Below are 19,076 nucleotides of genomic sequence, written 5' to 3'. Positions count from 1 at the left end.
TGCCCTCTGATGCCCTCTCTTAGCGCCTACCATCTTACCTGGGTTTCTCTTAACTTGGACGTGGGGTATCTCTTCACGGCTGCTCCAACAAACTGCAGCTGCCACTCCTCCCCTTGGATGTTGGGTATCTCCTCACAGCCACTGCTCCTGACCTTAGACGTGGAGTATCTCCTCTCGGCCACTGCTTCTGACCTTGGACGTGGGGTAGCTCCTCTTGGCCGCTCCTGTGCTGTGCAGCTGCCACTCCTTGTCCTGAAGATCCCAGATGATCCCCCAGGGTGATAGCTTATGGTGAATGGTGTCAGACTCTTGATTTCTGAAGAAGAAGATTTAGTTTCAGGACCAGGGACTAGGCTTAATCACTCAAGAGCTTTTGTGTCACAGAGTTTTAGTAAAGTATGAACAGGAACAGAGAAAGCTTCTGACATAGACATCAGAAGGGGGGATGGAGAGTGCCCCATTCACTGATGTTAGCAAGGGAGTTATATACCTTTTAATTATGATTGCTGCTGCTGCTGCTAAGTCGCTTAAGTTGTGTCCGACTCTGTGCAACCCCATAGACGGCAGCCCACCAGGCTCCCCCATCCCTGGGATTCTCCAGGCAAGAACACTGGAGTGGGTTGCCATTTCCTTCTCCAATGCATGAAAGGGAAAGTGAAGTCACTCAGTCGTGTCAGACCCTCAGCGACCCAATGGACTGCAGCCTTCCAGGCTTCTCCGTCCATGGGATTTTCCAGGCAAGAGTACTGGAGTGGGGTGCCATTGCCTTAGAAAAAAGAAAAAACTAGGAAGTCAAGAAACACCTGGAGTAACAGGAAAATTTGGCCTTGGAGTACAAAATGAAGCAGGGCAAAGGTTAACAGAGTTTTGCCAAGACAACACACTGATCATAGCAAACACCCTCTTTTAAAACACAAGAAAAGACTCTACACATTGACATCACCAGATGGCCAACACCAAAATCAGTTTGATTGTATTCTTTGCAGCCAAAGATAGAGAAGCTCTATACAGTCAGCAAAAATCAGACCGGAAGCTGACTGTGGCTCAGATCATGAACTCCTTATTGCCAAATTCAGACTTAAATAGAAGAAAGTAGGGAAAACTACTAGACCATTCAGGTATGACCTAAATCAAATCCTTTATGATTATACAGTGGAAGTGAGAAATAGATTTAAGGGACTAGATCTTATAGACAGAATGCCTGATGAACTATGGATGGAGGTTCGTGACATTGTACAGGAGACAGGGATCAAGATCATCCCCAAGAGAAAAAAAAATGTAAAAAAGTAAAATGGCTGTCTGAGGATGCCTTCCAAATAGCTATGAATAGAAGAGAAGCAAAAAGCAAAGGAGAAAAGGAAAGATATACCCCCTTTGAATGCAGAGTTCCAAAGAATCAAGGAGAAATAAGAAAGCCTTCATCAGCAATCAATGCAAAGAAATAGAGGAAAACAATAGAATGGGAAATACAAGAGATCTCTTCAAGAAAATTAGAGATACCAAGGGAACATTTCATGCAAAGATGGGCTCACTAAAGGACAGAAATGGCATGGACCTAACAGAAACAGAAGATATTAAGAGAGGTGGCAAGAATATACAGAAGAACTGTACAAAAAAGATCTTCACAACCCAGATAATCACTAATGTGTGATCACTGACCTAGAGCCAGACATCCTGAAATTTCAAGTCAAGTGGGCCTTAGGAGGCATCACTACAAACAAAGCTAGTGGAGGTAATGGACTTCCCAGCTGACCTATTTCAAATCCTAAAAGATAATGCTGTGAAAGTGCTGCACTCAATATGTCAGCAAACTTGGAAAACTCAACAGTGGCCACAGGACTGGAAAAGGTCAGTTTTCATTCCAATTCCAAAGTAGGGCAATGCCAAAGAATGCTCAAACTACTGCACAATTGCACTCATCTCACATGCTAGTAAAGTAATGCTCAAAATTCTCCAAGCCAGGCTTCAGCAATACATGAACTGTGAACTTCCAGATGTTCAAAAAAGGTTTTAGAAAAGGCAGAGGAACCAGAGATCAATTGGCCACATCTGCTGGATCATCAAAAAAGCAAGAGAGTTCCATAAAAACATCTATTTCTGCTTTATTGATGTGCCAAAGCCTTTGACTGTGTGGATCACAATAAACTGGAAAATTCTGAAAGAGATGGGAATACCACACACCTGACTTGCTTCTTGAGAAACCTGTATACAAGTCATGAAGCAACAGTTAGAACTGAACATGGAACAACAGACTGGTTCCAAATAGGAAAAGGAATACGTCAAGGCTGTATATTGTCACCCTGCTTATTTAACTTATATGCAGAGTACATCATGATAAACGCTGGGCTGGAAGAAGCACAAGCTGGAATCAAGATTTCTGGGAGAAATATCAATATGCAGAAATATCAGATATGCAGATGACACAACCCTTGTACCAGAAAGAGCCTCTTGATGAAAGTGAAAGAGGAGAGTGAAAAAATTGGCTTAAATATCAACACTCAGAAAACTAAGATCACGACATCCGGTCCCTTCACTTCATGGGAAATAGATGGGGAAACAGTGGAAACAGTGGCTGCCTTTATTTTTATGGGCTCCAAAATCACTGCAGATGGTGATTGCAGCCATGAAATTAAAAGACACTTACTCCTTGGAAGGAAAGTTATGACCAACCTAGACAGCATATTAAAAAGCATAAACATTACCTTGTCAACAAAAGTCCATCTAATCAAGGCTATGGTTTTTCCAGTAGTCATGTATGGATGTGAGACTTGGACTATAAAGAAAGCTGAGTGCCAAAGAATTGATGCTTTTGAACTGTGGTGTTGGAGAAGACTCTTGAGAGTCCCTTGAACTGCAAGGAGATCCAACCAGTCCATGCTAAAGGAGATCAGTCCTGGGTGTTCACTGGAAGGACTGATGTTGAAGCTGAAATCAATACTTTGGCCAGCTGATGCGAAGAGCTGACTCATTTGAAAAGACCCTGATGCTGGGAAAGATTGTAGGCAGGAGAAGGGAACGACAGAGGATGAGATGGCTGGATGGCATCACCAACTCAATGGACATGAGTTTGGGTAAACTCCAGTTGGTGAGGGACAGGGAGGTCTGTCATGCTGTGGTTCATAGGGTCGCAAAGAGTGGAACACGACTGAGCAACTGAACTGAACTGGCTTCTTCTGTCTCCCCTCTGTTTAATGTAGCTCAGAGACTTGTGTGATCTTCCTCAAGGGAGGGTTTGGGTGGGATTGATCTAGTGGGCAGAGCCTTCCGCATTGAAACTTTTTTTTTTTAATTTTTTTTTAAATTTAATTTAATTTAATTTTTAAACTTTACACTATTGAATTGGTTTTGCCAAATATCGAAATAAATCCGCAACAGGTATACATGCGTTCCCCATCCTGAACCCTCCTCCCTCCTCCCTCCCCATACAATCCCTCTGGGTCATCCCAGTGCACCAGCCCCAAGCATCCAGTATCCTGCATTGAACCTGGACTGGTGACTCATTCCATATATGATATTCTACGTATTTCAATGCAATTCTCCCAAATCATCCCACCCTCTCCCTCTCCCACAGAATCTAAAAGACTGTTCTATACATCAGTGTCTCTTTTGCTGTATCATATACAGGGTTATTGTTACCGTCTTTCTAAATTTCATATATATGCATTAGTATACTGTATTGGTGTTTTTCTTTCTGGCTTACTTCACTCTGTATAATAGGCTCCAGTTTCATCCACCTCATTAGAACTGATTCAAATGTATTCTTTTTAATGGCTGAGTAATACTGCATTGTGTATATGTACCACAGCTTTCTTATCCATTCATCTGCTGATGGACATCTAGGTTGCTTCCATGTCCTGACTATTATAAACAGTGCTGCGATGAACATTGGGGTACACGTGTCTCTTTCAATTCTGGTTTCCTCAGTGTGTATGCCCAGCAGTGGGATTGGTGGATCATAGGGCAGTTCTATTTCCAGTTTCTTAAGGAATCTCCACACTGTTCTCCATAGTGGCTGTACTAGTTTGCATTCCCACCAACAGTGTAAGAGGGTTCCCTTTTCTCCACACCCTCTCCAGAATTTATTGCTTGTAGACTTTTGGATTGCAGCCATTCTGACTGGCGTGAAATGGCACCTCATAGTGGTTTTGATTTGCATTTCTCTGATAATGAGTGATGTTGAGCATCTTTTCACGTGTTTCTTAGCCATCTGTATGTCTTCTTTGGAGAAATGTCTATTTAGTTCTTTGGCCCATTTTTTTGATTGGGTCATTTATTTTTCTGGAATTGAGCTGTAGGAGTTGCTTATATATTTTTGAGATTAGTTGTTTGTCAGTTGCTTCATTTGCTATTAAATTTTCCCATTCTGAAGGCTGTCTTTTCACCTTGCTTATAGTTTCCTTTGTTGTGCAGAAGCTTTTAAGTTTAATTAGGTCACATTTGTTTACTTTTTCCTTTTATTTCCAATATTCTGGGAGGTGGGTCATAGAGGATCCTGCTGTGATGTATGTTGGAGAGTGTTTTGCCTATGTTCTCCTCTAGGAGTTTTATAGTTTCTGGTCTTACATTTAGATCTTTAATCCATTTTGAGTTTATTATTGTGTATGGTGTTAGAAAGTGCTCTAGTTTCATTCTTTTAGAAGTGGTTGACCAGTTTTCCCAGCACCACTTGTTAAAGAGATTGTCTTTAATCCATTGTATATTCTTGCCTCCTTTGTCAAAGATAATGTGTCCATATGTGTGTGCATTTATCTCTGGGCTTTCTATTTTGTTCCATTGATCTATATTTCTTTGTGCCAGTACCATACTGTCTTGATGACTGTGGCTTTGTAATAGAGCCTGAAGTCAGGTAGGTTGATTCCTCCAGTTCCATTCTTCTTTCTCAAGATAGCTTTGGCTATTCGAGGCTTTTTGTATTTCCATACAAATTGTGAAATTATTTGTTCTAGCTCTGTGAAGAATACCGTTGGTAGCTTGATAGGGATTGCATTGAATCTATAAATGAGTGGAATATGGGTTCATAGCAACTGAACTGAACTGAACTGGCTTCTTCTGTCTCCCCTCTGTTTAATGTAGCTCAGAGACTTGTGTGATCTTCTTCAAGGGAGGGTTTGGGTGGGATTGATCTAGTGGGCAGAGCCTTGCTCATTGAAACTTTAATCCAATTATCCGCTGATGGGTGGGGTTCTGCTCCCTCCCTGTTAGTTATTTCGCCTGAGGCAACCCAGCCCTTGAATCTATAAACTCTATATGTTAGGATTAGTTGTGACCTCCAAGAGGACTTGCACCAAGGGGGCCCCCTTCCAGAACTGCTGCTGCTAGTGCCCCTATTGCTGTGGTGAGCCACTACTGACCCATGCCTCCCCAGTAGACCCGCCAACACTAGCAGGTAGGTCTGATTCAATTTCCTGTGGGGTCACTGCTCCTTTACCCTGGGTCTTGATGCATGCAAGATTTTTTTGTGTCCTCCAAGAGTGGAGTCTCTCTTTCCTCCAGTCCTGTGAAATTCCCACAGTCAAATCCTGTTGGCCTTCCAAGTCAGGTTCCCTGGGGATTCCCAGTCCCTTTGCCTGATCCCTAGGCTGGGAAGCCTGAATGAAATTCAGAACCTCAAAACAGTGGGATAACCTCTGTATTATTGTTCTCCACTTTGTAGGTCTCGCATCTGGTGGGAATAGGATTTTATTTTATTGTGTTTGTGCCTCTCTTACTGTTAGGTACGTAGAATAGGGAAAAGGAGTCCAAAATGGCGGTGGCTAAAAGACAAGGAATGTCAAAGGAAGGTCCGAGGACCAGAGTGAAGACTTCAGGCAGAACAAACAGCACTCCTGGCTAAGCCCAATTTGCATAGGGCAGGCCCCGGTGGAGGAAAAAACATATAAAAGGAGGAGCCAAAGTGCTTTCTCACAGACTCTTTCTCCTGCTGCATGCACTCTTCTCTTTCTCTCTCTCTCTCTCTCTCTCTCTCTCTCTCTCCCCTACTATCTTATAAATAAAATGGAGCTGTAACACTGATTTGCCTAAGAACTGTAGCACGGTTTGTCCAAGACCCGAGAGCTGTGATGTGCCGAGGGCTTTAATGTCCGTCACTCCAAATCTTTGTTGTGATGAGACAAACAACCGAGGAACATACACTCACATGACACTACCATCTTGTTGCAGCTTCTCCTTTGTCTTTGGACATAAGGTATCTTTTTTTGTTGTTTTTTTTTTTTTTTTTGGTGGGTTCCTGTGTCCTCCTGCCGATGGTTGTTCAACAGCTAGTTGCGATTTCTGTGCTCTCGCAGGAGGAGGTGAGTGTACATCCTTCTACTCTGCCATCTTGAACTGGAAGCTCAATGGTGTTTAATTTTTAATATGCTGCTGAATGTAGTTTCCTACTATTTTATTGAATATTTTTTATCAGTGTTCATAAAGTATGATGATCTGTGGTATTCTCTACATGTAAGATTTTTTTGAAAAGATATTAGGGTAACGCTGGCCTCATAAAATGAGTTAGGAAATATTCCATACTCTTGAATTGTTTGGAAATGTTTGAGAACAGTTGACATTAGTTCTTCTTTAAATGTTTGGTAGAATTCACAAGTGAAGCCATCAACTCCATGGCTTTTCTTTGCGAGATTTTTTATTCAATTTCCTTATTATGTATCAGATCAGATCAGTTGCTCAGTTGTGTCCAACTCTTTGCGACCCCATGAATCACAGCACGCCAGGCCTCCCTGTCCATCACCAACTCCTGGAGTTCACTCAGACTCACGTCCATCGAGTCAGTGATGCCATCCAGCCATCTCATCCTCTGTCGTCCCCTTCTCCTCATGCCCCCAATCCCTCCCAGCATCAGAGTCTTTTCCAATGAGTCAACCCTTTGCATGAGGTGGCCAAAGTACTGAAGTTTCAGTTTTAGCATCATTCCTTCCAAAGAAATCCCAGGGCTGATCTTCAGAATGGACTGGTTGGATCTCCTTGCAGTCCAAGGGACTCTCAAGAGTCTTCTCCAACACCACAGTTCAAAAGCATCAAATCTCTGGTGCTCAGCCTTCTTCACAGTCCAACTCTCACATCCATACATGACCACTGGAAAAACCATAGCCTTGACTAGACGAACCTTTATTGGCAAAGTAATGTCTCTGCTTTTGAATATGCTATCTAGGTTGGTCATAACTTTCCTTCCAAGCAATAAGTGTCTTTTAATTTCATGGCTGCAGTCACCATCTGGAGTGATTTTGGAGCCCAGAAAAATAAAGTCTGACACTTTTCCCACTGTTTCCCCATCTATTTCCCATGAAGTGATGGGACTAGATGCCATGATCTTCATTTTCTGAATGTTGAGCTTTAAGCCAACTTTTTCACTCTCCACTTTCACTTTCATCAAGAGGCTTTTTAGTTCCTCTTCACTTTCTGCCATAAGGGTGGTGTCATCTGCATACCTGAGGTTATTGATATTTCTCCCGGCAATCTTGATTCCAGTTTGTGTTTCTTCCAGTCCAGTGTTTCTCATGATGTACTCTGCATATAAGTTAAATAAACAGGGTGACAATATACAGCCTTGACGAACTCCTTTTCCTATTTGGAACCAGTCTGTTGTTCCATGTCCAGTTCTAACTGTTGCTTCCTGACCTGCATACAAATTTCTCAAGAGGCAGGTCAGGTGGTCTGGTATTCCCATCTCTTTCAGAATTTCCCACAGTTTATTGTGATCCACACAGTCAAAGGCTTTGGCATAGTCAATAAAGCAGAAATAGATGCTTTTCTAGATCTGTCTTGCTTTTTCCATGATCCAGCGGATGTTGGCAATTTGATCTCTGGTTCCTCTGCCTTTTCTAAAGCCAGCTTGAACATCAGGAAGTTCACGGTTCACATATTGCTGAAGCCTGGGTTAGAGAAATTTGATTATAGGTCTATTTAAATTTTCTAAGTCTTCATAATTTATTCTTGGTGCATATTGTGTTCCTAGGAATTTATTTCTTCTGGGTTATTCAGTGTGTTGGTATATAATTTCTCATAGTACTCTCTTATGATTATTTTTCCATAGAATCAGTAGCAATGTCCTCACTTTTATTTATAATTTTAGTAATTTGATTCTTGTCCTTTTTTCTTAGTCAATCTATTTCAAAAGTTTTCAATTTTTTTTGATCTTCTCAAAGAACTAACTTTGATTTTCTTTATTTTTCTATTCTCTATTTCTTTTATGTCTGCCTTAATCTTTATCATTTCATTTCTTCTCATAGCTTTTAATATAGTTTGTTCTTATTTTGTTAGGTCCCTAAATCATGGTAAATTTAATTCATTGATTTGAGATACTTCTTATTTTTAATATAAGCATGTTTATAGCTAAAAATTTTCCCCTTGGCACTGATTTTGCTGAATTCCTTAAGTTTGTTGTGCTGTGTCATTTTCTTTGTTCTCCAAATATTTAAGTTTCTATTGTGGTTTCTTCTTTAATACATTGGTTGCTTTAAAGTATGTTATTTCCACAACTTTTTGGGTTTTCCAGTTTTATTTCTGTTATTGTTGTGGTGCAGTCTCCCAGTCATGTCTGACTTTGCAACCCCATGGGCTGGAGTATGCCAGCCCTCCCTGTCCCTCACCATCTCCCAAAGTTTCCCCAAGTTCATTTCCATTGCATCAGTGATGCCATCCAGCCATCTCATGCTCTGAACACCCTCTTCTCCTTCTGCCTTCAATCTTTGCCAGCATCAGGGAATTTTCCAATGAGTTGGCTCTTTGCATTATTTGACCAAAATACTGGAGCTTCAGCTTCAGCATCAGTCCTTTCAGTGAGTATTCAGGGTTGATTTCCTTAAGATTGACTGGTTTGATCTCCTTGTTGTCCAAGGAGATCTCTCAGGAGTCTTCTCCAGTACCACAGTTTGAAGGCATCAATTCTTTGGCGCTCTGCCTTCTTAATGGTCCAGCTCTCACAACCATACATGACCACTGTGAAGACCATACATAGTCTTGACTATATGGACCTTTGTCTTCAGAGTAATGTCTCTGCTTTTCAACACACTGTCTAGATATGGGATAGTGTTCCTGCCAAGAAGCAATTGTCTTCTAATTTCATGGCTGCAGTCCCCATCTGCAGTGATTTTAGAGCCCAAGAAGAGGAAATTTGTCACTATTTCCTCCTTTTCCCCTTATATTTGCCATGAAGTAATGGGGCTGGATGCCATGATCTTAGTTTTTTTTGTTTTTTTTTTTTAAGTTTTAAGCTGACTCTCACTCTCCTCTCCTCTCCTCCTTCACCCTCATCAAGAGGCTCTTTATTTCCTCTTCTCTTTCTGCCATTGGAGTGGTATCATCCACATATCTGAGATTGTTGATGTTTCTCCTGCCTATCTTGATTCCAGCTTGTAACTCATCCAACCTGGCATTTCTCATGATGTGCTCAGCATATGAGTTAAATAAGCAGGGTGACAATAGACAGCCCTGTAGTACTCCTTTCTCAATCCTGAAACAATCATTTGTTACATCCAGGGTTCTAACTTGACCCACATACAGGTTTATCAGGAGATAGGTAAGATGGTCTGGAATTCCTGCTGGAGTCCAGCTCCAGCAGCCAGGGAATCAGCCTGAAGGGGTGAGTGGTGTCCGTGGATGATGATGGTGTAGTCTCTGACTCATAGTATGGAACTACATGTTTATTTCAAGCTTCAGGTTCTATTTTATACTTTGACAAAAGCATTAGGTCAGAAGTTTGACATTTTTAGTCTCCCCCACCCAGATTTAGTGTACTTAACTTGTGATTACATTGTAACTCATGCTACATTCCTCAGTTTATTTCTTATCTTTCTAAATCCTGTTTGCTTCTAGCATCTTAAGATCATTATCTGCTAAAAAGGCTTCTAGCTATTCTTAATTAATCCTAAACCCTAAACTCAGCAAACTTCTTTATCCATAAATATTTCCCTCACAAACAGGTCTCAGATAACTATCCTTCCCATAGGCCTCAAGCTGAGGCCTATGTGCTCATCACGGGACATTCTTTGTATAGATCTTTGAACAAATGTCAGTGGTTATTTTATACATTATTTCTGGGCACAACTGTAGAAGGCTTTGTGCTTTCTCATGCTTCTCTCAAGCACCTTAACATTTTTTCCATCCAACTCAACCTAAGAAAGGAAAGAACAAGTCAGAATCACAAGGCCTAACTCCTTCATCCTGGGGCCGTGCCTGTGAGATGAGGAGAGGGGGTTGGGGCCGTGCCTCCATTTTGTCAGTAATGCCTAATGCAGCTTCTGACATATTCCCATCTCTTTATGAGCTCTCCAAAGTTTGTTATGAGCCACACAGTCAAAGGCAAAGACTTTAGCATAGTTGATAAAATAGAGGTAGCTATTTTTCTGGAATTCTCTTGCTTTCTCTATGATCCAGCAAATGTTAGCAATTTGATCTCTGGTTCCTTTTCCTTTTCTAAACCCAGCTTGGATGTCTGGAAGTTCTTGGTTCATGTAATGCTGAAGCCTAGAATGCAAGATTTTAAGCATGACCTTACTAGCATAGGAGTTGAGTGTAGTTGTCCGATGGTTTAAACATTCTTTAGTACTACCCTTCTTGGGAATTGGGATGAGGATTGACCTTTTCCAGTCCTGTGACCACTGTGGTATCTTCCAGATTTGCTGACATATTGAGTGCAACACTTTGATAGCATCATTCTTTAGGGTTTTGAATAGCTCTACTGGAATTCCATCACAACCACTAGCTTTATTAACAGCAGTGCTTCTTCAGGCCTACTTGACTTTTCACTCCAGAATGTCTAGGTCTAGGTGCCTGAACATATATCATACCTATCCCATTCATCAAGATCTTTTTTGTGCAGTTCTTACATGTATTCTTTTCATCTCTTCTTGATCTCTTCAGCTTCTACTAAGTCTCTACTATTTCTGTCCTTTAATGTGCCTTTACTTTTGTTACTGATTTCTAACTTCATCATTTTGTGGTCAGAGACGATTTGCATTACATCTACCATTTAAAGTCTATTGACAATTTTTGGCCTAACATACAGTGTATTCTAGGAAATATTCCTGATGCACTTGAAAAGAATGTGTATGCTATTGGTGTGTGGAGTGTTCTGCATGTGTCTGTTAGATTCAGTTGTTTTATTATATTGTTTAAGTCAATTTTTTACTTATCTTCTGTATGATTACTGTATCCATTGTAGAGAGTGGGTTATTGAAGATTCTAACTACAATTTCTATTTATCTCTTTATTCCTATATATGAAGTCAGTTTTTACTACTTATATCTTGCTAGTCTGTTATCAAGTGTGTAAATATTGATAATTTTTATATCTTCTTCCTGCATTGAACCTTTTTTTGTAATATGTAATGTCCATCTTTGTCTCTTGTAATCTTTTATTTAAACTATTTGTCTGATATTAGTATAGCCACCTCTGTTCACTTTTAGTTACTATTTCCATGGAATACCTTTCAACATCTTAACTAGTTCAGTCTGTTTGTGTATTTGGATTTAAAATTAGTCTCTTGTAGACAACATATAGGTGAAGGATATCTTTTCTTATCTATTCTGTCAATCTGTGTCTTTTGGTTGCAGAGATTGATCTATTTACGTGCAAACTAATTACTGATAATGAGGGAATTCTGTCATTTTGAAATTTGTTTTCTGTATACTTTATAGCTGATTTGACACTCACTTTCTACATTCCTATATTCTTTTGAACCTAGTTGATTTTCTGTATTGAAATATTAAAATTATTTTCTCAATTCCTGGTGTACATACTCTATAGTTGTTTTCTTTTTGGTTACTATGACAATTACTTCTAACATCCTAAAGTTATAAAACTCTTAAATTTATGAGAGTTTAACTTCAATAGCATATCAGTATTCTCCCTCTTTAATAACTCTTATCTCCAATTTTTGAAAAGCATTTGAGAATTATGGTTATTATCTAATTATGTTTGGTAGAATTTAACAGTGAAATCTGTATGCAGGTCAGGAAGCAACAGTTAGAACTGGAAATGGAACAACAGACTGGTTCCAAATAAGGAAAAAGAGTACATCAAGGCTGTATATTGTCACCCTGCTTATTTACCTTATGTGCAGAGTACATCATGAGAAACGCTGGACTGGAAGAAACACAAGCTGGAATCAAGATTGCTGGGAGAAATATCAATAACCTCAGATATGCAGATAGCACCACCCTTATGCAGAAAGTGAAGAGGAACTAAAAAGCCTCTTGATGAAAGTGAAAGTGGAGAGTGAAAAAGTTGGCTTAAAGCTCAACATTCAGAAAACAAAGATCATGGCATCTGGTCCCATCACTTCATGGGAAATAGATGGGGAAACTGGAAAAAGTGTCAGACTTTATCTTTTGAGGCTCCAAAATCACTGCAGATGGTGACTGCAGCCATGAAATTACAAGACGCTACTCCTTGGAAGAAAAGTTATGACCAACCTAGATAGCATATTGAAAGGCAAAGACATTACTTTGCCAACAAAAGTCCATTTAGTCAAGTCTCTGGTTTTTCCAGTGGTCATGTATGGATGTGAGAGTTGGACTGTGAAGAAAGCTGAGCGCCAAAGAATTGATGTTTTTGAACTGTGGTGTTGGAGAAGACTCTTGAGAGTCCTTTGGACTGCAAGGAGATCCAACCAGTCCATTCTAAAGGAGGTCAGCCCTGGGGTTCCTTGGAAGGAATGATGCTAAAGCTGAAACTCCAGTACTTTGGCCACCTCATGAGAAGAGTTGACTCCTAGGAAAAGACTCTGACGCTGGGAGGAATTGGGAGCAGGAGGAAAAGGGGACGACAGAGGATGAGATGGCTGGATGGCATCACTGACGCAATGGACGTGAGTCTGAGTGAACTCCGGGAGTTGGTGATGGACAGGGAGGCCTGGTGTGCTGTGATTCACAGGGTCGCAAAGAGTCAGACACGACTGGGTGACTGAACTGAACTGAACAGTGAAACCATGTGGCACTGCTGCTGCTGCGTCACTTCAGTCATGTCCGACTCTGTGTGACCCCATAGATGGCAGCCCACCAGGCTCCCCCATCCCTGGGATTCTCCAGGCAAGAACACTGGAGTGGGTTGCCATTTCCTTCTCCAATGCTTGAAAGTGAAAAGTGAAAGTAAAGTCACTCACTCATGTCTGATTCTTAGCGACCCCATGGACTGCAGCCTACCAGGCTCCTCTGTCCATGGGATTCTCCAGGCAAGTGTACTGGAGTGGGGTGCCGTTGCCTTCTCCACCATGTGGCACAGAATAGTTCTTTTTTGGACTTTTTGCATTACTCATTCAATCGTCTTACTAGTTATAGATAAATTCAGATTTTTTATTTATTTTTGATTTTTTTAGAAGAATTTCAGAAATTTGTCCATTTTGCTAGAATTATCTAATCTGTTGATGTGCAACTCTACATACTGCTGCTGCTGCTAAGTCACTTCAGTCGTGTCCAACTCTGTGTGACCCCATAAATGGCCGGCCACCAGGATCCCCCGTCCCTGGGATTCTCCAGGCAAGAACACTGGAGTGGGCTGCCATTTCCTTCTCCAATGCATGAAAGTGAAAAGTGAAAGTAAAGTTGCTCAATCGTATCCAACCCTCAGCGACCCCATGGACTGCAGCCTCCCAGGCTCCTCCGTCCATGGGATTTTCCAGGTAAGAGTACTGGAGTGGGGTGTCATTGCCTTCTCCACAACTCTACATTGTATTTTCTTTGAATTCCTTATGTTTCTATTATTTCGGTAGTAATTCTGAATTCAGTAATTCACACAGATTCTGAACCTAGAGCCTGTTATACAGAGTGAAGTAATTCAGAAAGAGAAAAACAAATATATAATAATGCATATATATGGAATCTAGAAAAATATTACTGATGAACCTATTTGAAGGGAAGGAAGGGAAATGCAAATATAGAGAATGGATTTGTTGACAGAGTTGGGGAAGGAGAAGGTGTGAAGAATGGAGAAACTGACATTGCCATATATACACTACGATGTGAAAAATAGATGGCTGGTGGGAAGTTGCTGTGTAGCATAGGGATGCTATACATCCCTCAGTGCTCTGTAATGACCTAAAGAGGTAATATGGGGGATGGAAGGGAGGCACAAGAGGGAGGGAATATATGTATATTTGTGGCTGATTCACATTGTTGTATGGCAGAAAACAACACATTGTCAAGCAATTTTCCTCCAATTAAAAAATAAATTAAAAAAACAAAGCTAAAAAAAAAAAAAAAACCTATCCCCATGCTTTTAAGTTGTTGATGTCACAAAATTGCATCTTTGTTCATTGTGTACCCTAAAGCATAACCTAATATTTTGAAATAAACTTAGTCTCTACATGCAAATTAAGAGTACTACCTTTTGCCTAAAATTTGTGTGTTTTTTTAATATATTAATCTCTTAAATTATATAGAAAACAAATAGTAGAGTTATAAACTATTGCTACAGTAATGTTAACTTTTATAACTGTCCCTGTCAGAGAACGTTTAACAAGAGGATTCCTGTGTGCTGTTTTCTGTCTTTCATAAATCCTCTGTTCCTTATCAGTTCCTGGTAATGGGAGCGAGTGGAGCAGCACACTGCTCCCAGGACTGAGGTCATGGGATGAAACTCATGCATGGATTTCCTTCAGTAAACATTCTCCTTATGACAAAACTGCTTAGTCACGACCCTCTTTCTTGAGATATGGATTGTTTTCTGACCTTATGACCATTGCTAATTCCTTGTTTCCTTGATAACAGTTGCTATACATTTGCTTTTCTGATCTTTATCATTGTTGAAAGAAATTCCTTGTATAACAGCCTATATACACTCACAGAAAGATTATTAAAGCACCTTTGCTCTACCAGATGGGAGAAGGCAATGGCACCCCACTCAAGTACTGTCACCCAGAAAATCCCATGGATGGAGGAGCCTGGTAGGCTGCAGTCCATGGGGTCGCTAAGAGTTAGACACGACTGAGTGACTTCACTTTCACTTTCCACTTTCATGCATTGGAGAAGGAAATGGCAACCCACTCCAGTGTTCTTGCCTGGAGAATCCCATGGACGGAGAAGCCTGGTAGGCCACTGTCCATGGGGTCGCACAGAGTCAGACACGACTGAAGCGACTTAGCAGCAGCAGCTCCACCAGAGACTTGGGTCCCCATCTCTCTCTCTCTCTCTCTCTCTCTCTCTCTCTCTCTCTCTCTCTCTTTCTCTCTCTCTCTCCCCCGCCTCTGGATAATTCTCTGGAGCATGGAAACCCACTGAGCTCCCTCTCCTGCCCGGGATTTCAAGACTTCCTCGAGAGGATGCCCTGTGCCTTCGTGAGGGGTGCAAGCCCTGTTTTAGGGTTTTATTAGTTCTCTGTGAAAACCAGGGAATACCATTTTCTTTCTCTCTTTCACTTTCTTACTGTCAACTCCAGACCACCAGGTTCTGGTCCATTAAAGGACTACAGCAGTCCCTATTTCCAACTTCATTGGGATCTTTACTTCTTCATACTACTTTAAGTTTGTGCCTAGTGCCTTTTCATTTCACCACTCAGAAGTCCTTTGACCATTTCATAATGGGCAGGTTTAGTGGTAACAAATCCCTCAGCTTTTGTTTATGTAGGAATATCTTAATTTCTTCCTCACTTTTGAAGGAAAAATTTTCCAGATCATAAGATACTTGGTAGAAAGGGTTTTTTTAGCACTTTGAATTTGTCAGTCTATTGCTTTATGGTCTCCAAAGTTTCTGCTGAGAAATCGGCTGCTAGTCTTATTGAAGATCCTTTGTTATGTGATACCTGACTACAATGGAAACAGCAAGAGACTTTTTTGGGGGCTCCAAAATCACTGCAGATGGTGACTGCAGCCATGAAATTAAAAGACACTTGTTCCTTAAAAGAAAAGCTATGACCAACCTAGACAGCATATTAAAAAACAGAGACATTACTTTGTCAACAAAGGTCCATCTAGTCAAGGCTATGGTTTTTCCAGTAGTCATGTATGGATGTGAGAGTTGGACCATAAAGAAGGCTGAGCAACAAAGAACTGATGCTTTTGAACTGTGGTGTTGAAGAAGACTCTTGAGAGTCCCTTGAACTGCAAGGAGATCCAACGAGTCCGTCACAAAGGAAATCTATCCTGAATATTCATTGGAAGGACTGATGTTGACGTTGAAACTCCAATACTTTGGCCACCTGATGTGAAGAAATGACTCATTTGAAAAGACCCTGATGCTGGGAAAGATTGAAGGTGAGAGGAGAAAGGGATGACAGAGGATGAGATGCTTGGATGGCATCACTGTCTCGATGGACATTAGTTTGAGCAAGCTCCAGGAGTTGGTGATGGACAAGGAAGCCCACCATGCTGCAATTCATGGGGTCACAGAGAGTTAGACACGACTGAAAGACTGAACCGAACTGAATTTTTATGTGATGAGTCACTTCTTTGTTTCAAGATTCTCTTTCTGTCTTTGACTTTTGAAATTTTTATTATAATATGTCTCAATATTTGTATCTTTGAGTGCATCTTACTTGGAGTTCATTAAGGTTGTTGAATGTTTATCTTCATATCTCACCAAATTTGGGAAATTTCCAACCATTATTTCTTAAAATACTCTTTTTCTAACTTTTACTTTGTATTGGGGTATAACTGATTAACAAATTTGATAGTTTCAGGTGGACAGTAAAGGGACTCAGTCATATATATTCATGTATCCGTTCTCCCCCAAACTCCACTCCTATCCAGGCTACCACATAACACTGAGCAGAGTTCCTTGTGCTATACTGCTGCTGCTAAGTTGCTTCAGTCGTGTCCAACTCTTGGCGACCCCATGGGCTGCAGCCCACCAGGCTCCTCCGTCCATGGGGTTTTCCAGGCAAGAGCATTGGAGTGGGTTGCCACTTCCCTCTCCAATGCATGAAAGTGAAAAGTGAAAGTGAAGTCACTCAGTCGTGTCTGACTCCTAGCGACCCCATGGACTGCAGCCCACCAGCCTCCTCTGTCCATGGGATTCTCCAGGCAAGAGTACTGGAGTGGGATGCCATTGCCCTCTCCACTTGTGCTATACAGTATGTCCATATTGTCTACTTAACTTTTTAAATCTTGGATTCCTCCAGCTCGATTCTTCTTCACAAGATTGATTCGACTATCCAAGGTCCTTTGTGTTTTCATACAAGTTTGATGGATGAATCGTGGTGGAGAGTTCTGACAAAACAGAGTCTACTGGAGAATGGAATGGCACACTGCTCCAGTATTCTCACCTCAAGAAATGTATCAACATAGTTTTGGCCACAGCAATCAGAGCAGAAAAAGAAATAAAAGGAATCCAAATTGGAAAAGAAGAAGTAAAACTCTCACTGTTTGCAGATGACATGATCCTCTACATAGAAAACCCTAAAGACTCCACCAGAAAATTACTAGAACTAATCAATGATTATAGTAAAGTTTCAGGATATAAAATCAACACACAGAAATCCCTTGCATTCCTATACACTAATAATGCGAGAACAGAAAGAGAAATTAAGGAAACAATTCCATTCACCATTGCAATGAAAAGAATAAAATACTTAGGAATATATCTACCTAAAGAAACTAAAGACCTATATATAGAAAGCTATAAAACACTGGTGAAAGAAATGAAAGAGGACACTAATAGATGGAGAAATATACCATGTTCATGGATTGGAAGAATCAATATAGTGAAAATGAGTATACTACCCAAAGCAATTTATAGATTCAATGCAATCCCTATCAAGCTACCAATGGTATTCTTCACAGAGCTAGAACAAATAATTTCACAATTTGTATGGAAATACAAAAAATCTCAAATAGCCAAAGCTATCTTGAGAAAGAAGAATGGAACTGGAGGAATCAACCTACCTGACTTCAGGCTCCACTACAAAGCCACAGTCATCAAGAAAGTATGGTACTGGCACAAAGACAGAAATATAGACCAATGGAACAAAACAGAAAGCCCAGAGATAAATGCACGCTAATATGGACACCTTATCTTTGACAAAGGAAGCAAAAACATACAATGGATTAAAGACAATCTCTTTAACAAGTGGTGCTGGGAACTCTGGTCAACCACTTGTAAAAGAATGAAACTAGAACACTTTCTAACACCATACACAAAAATAAACTCCAAATGGATTAAAGATCTAAATGTAAGACCAGAAACTATAAAACTCCTAGAGGAGAACATAGGCAAAACACTCTCCAACATACATCACAGCAGGATCCTCTATGACCCACCTCTCAGAATATTGGAAATAAAAGCAAAAATAAACAAATGGGACCTAATTAAACTTAAAAGCTTCTGCGCAACAAAGGATACTATAAGCAAGGTGAAAAGGCAGCCTTCAGAATGGGAGAAAATAATATCAAATGAAGCAACTGACAAACAACTAATCTCAAAAATATACAAGCAACTCCTACAGCTCAATTCCAGAAAAATAAATGACCCAATCAAAAAATGGGCCAATGAACTAAATAGACATTTCTCCAAAGAAGACATACAGATGGCTAACAAACACAAGAAAAGATGCTCAACATCACTCATTATCAGAGAAATGCAAATCAAAACCACTATGAGATACCATTTCACGCCAGTCAGAATGGCTGCGATCCAAAAGTCTACAAGCAATAAATGCTGGAGAGGGTGTGGAGAAAAGGGAACCCTCTTACACTGTTGGTGGGAATGCAAACTAGTACAGCCACTATGGAGAACAGTGTGGAGATTCCTTAAGAAACTGGAAATAGAACTTCCTTATGATCCACCAATCCCACTGCTGGGCATACACACTGAGGAAACCAGAAGGGAAAGAGACACATGTACCCCAATATTCATTGCAGCACTGTTTATAATAGCCAGGACATGGAAGCAACCTAGATGTCCATCAGCAGATGCATGGATAAGAAAGCCATGGTACATATACACAATGCAGTATTACTCAGCCATTAAAAAGAATACATTTGAATCAGTTCTAATGAGGTGGATGAAACTGGAGCCTATTATACAGAGTGAAGTAAGCCAGAAAGAAGAACACCAATACAGTATACTAACGCATATATATGGAATTTAGAAAGATGGTAACAATAACCCTGTATACGAGACAGCAAAAGAGACACTGATGTATAGAAC

General features: G+C 40.5%; 1 long non-coding RNA gene across 1 annotated transcript; it reads left to right on the top strand.

The window, feature by feature from the left end:
• The first annotated feature begins 6,193 nt into the window (after nt 1-6,193).
• Nucleotides 6,194-17,321, top strand: LOC129639099 (uncharacterized). The gene is made up of 3 exons (XR_008708180.1): nt 6,194-6,290; nt 13,313-13,615; nt 17,050-17,321. It is a non-coding gene; the product is annotated as an uncharacterized LOC129639099 (long non-coding RNA).
• Nucleotides 17,322-19,076: the final 1,755 nt, after the last annotated feature.

This window comes from Bubalus kerabau, chromosome X (genome assembly GCF_029407905.1).
Source record: "Bubalus kerabau isolate K-KA32 ecotype Philippines breed swamp buffalo chromosome X, PCC_UOA_SB_1v2, whole genome shotgun sequence".
In the NCBI taxonomy this organism is placed as follows: domain Eukaryota; kingdom Metazoa; phylum Chordata; class Mammalia; order Artiodactyla; family Bovidae; genus Bubalus; species Bubalus kerabau.
This window is presented reverse-complemented; position numbering and strand designations above follow the sequence as displayed.